Below are 1,310 nucleotides of genomic sequence, written 5' to 3'. Positions count from 1 at the left end.
GCTCTTCAGTGGATTCTGTGGTATGCTATTTTCGAAATTGTCTTTTTTGGTTTCCATTTTTCAGAATAAGCCTACAGAGTCCATGGTTTCCCAAACTTAGAGCTACTAACATTTGGGCCCAATAATTCTTTGCTGTGGTGGACAGTCCTGTTCATGGTCAGATATTTAGCAGCATCCCTGGCCTCTACCCAATGGATGCCCTTGGGACACCATTCACATGTCTCATTCATTGCCAAATGTCCCTTCACAAGGGAGATGGCAAATATGCTCCTGGTTGTGAAAGTACTTTTTAAAAACCTAAAAAAACTATATAAATGTTATAAACTTTGAGTTCATGACATTGGGAGTACAGGTGTGAAAAGTTGAGCGATGGTGTGTCGAGAAAGGAGAGGTAGATGGAAGTAGAAAATCATTTCTTCTCTCCCACCCCCACCCCCACCCCCACTGAGTGACGAGATGCCACCCTGACACAAACCTAATGAAGATTCACTCACTTCTCTGGGTGAAGCTTCTAGAGCGTGCCGGTCCACAGGCGAAGCCCGGCAGACTGCAGGCTGACCGGCAGGGATTAGGATGGACCACATTTCTTCTTTTACAGGAGGAAGTTGAGATACTATCTAAAGTTCTTAAATCACATTAAGTATTCAGGTTATTTAAAAATTTATACATAATAATCAGAGACTATGCATATTTATTTTTCTTTTTTTTTTAAATTTTTTTTTCAACGTTTATTTATTTTTGGGACAGAGAGAGACAGAGCATGAACGGGGGAGGGGCAGAGAGAGAGGGAGACACAGAATCTGAAGCAGGCTCCAGGCTCTGAGCCATCAGCCCAGAGCCCGACGCGGGGCTCGAACCCGCGGACCTCGAGATCGTGACCTGGCTGAAGTCGGACGCTTAACCGACTGCGCCACCCAGGCGCCCCCGCATATTTATTTTTCTAAGCTTATTTATTTATTTTGAGAGAGAGAGAGAGAGCACAGGAGAGGGGCGGAGAGAGAGGGAGAGAGATTATCGCAAGCAGGTTCTGTGCATCCTGAGGCAGGGCTCAATCCCCTGAACCGCGAGATCATGACCTGAGTCAAAATCAAAAGTTGAATGCTTAACCGACTGAGCCACCCAGGCGCCCCAAGATTATGTACATTTTAAAAAGACATTGGGAGAAGAGATGCCTGTAGGGGATCATGTGAATATTTTTCACAGTAAATAATAAAGACAGCTAAAGAATTATAAATCAAGAATTAGTGGTTTAAATACATTACTTGGGGCTATTGGGTTTACAATCAAGAGTACTAAAATAGAAATAGTCA

At 43.7% G+C, this 1,310-nt stretch overlaps 1 non-coding gene across 1 annotated transcript; it reads right to left on the bottom strand.

The window, feature by feature from the left end:
* Nucleotides 1-446: 446 nt before the first annotated feature.
* LOC115526896 lies at nucleotides 447-581 on the bottom strand. The gene has a single exon (XR_003972800.1). It is a non-coding gene; the product is annotated as a small nucleolar RNA SNORA52 (small nucleolar RNA).
* Nucleotides 582-1,310: the final 729 nt, after the last annotated feature.

This window comes from Lynx canadensis, chromosome A1, assembly GCF_007474595.2.
Source record: "Lynx canadensis isolate LIC74 chromosome A1, mLynCan4.pri.v2, whole genome shotgun sequence".
Taxonomy (NCBI): Eukaryota; Metazoa; Chordata; class Mammalia; order Carnivora; family Felidae; genus Lynx; species Lynx canadensis.
The sequence above is the reverse complement of the archived record's forward strand: the minus strand, read 5'-3'. Positions and strand labels throughout refer to the sequence as shown.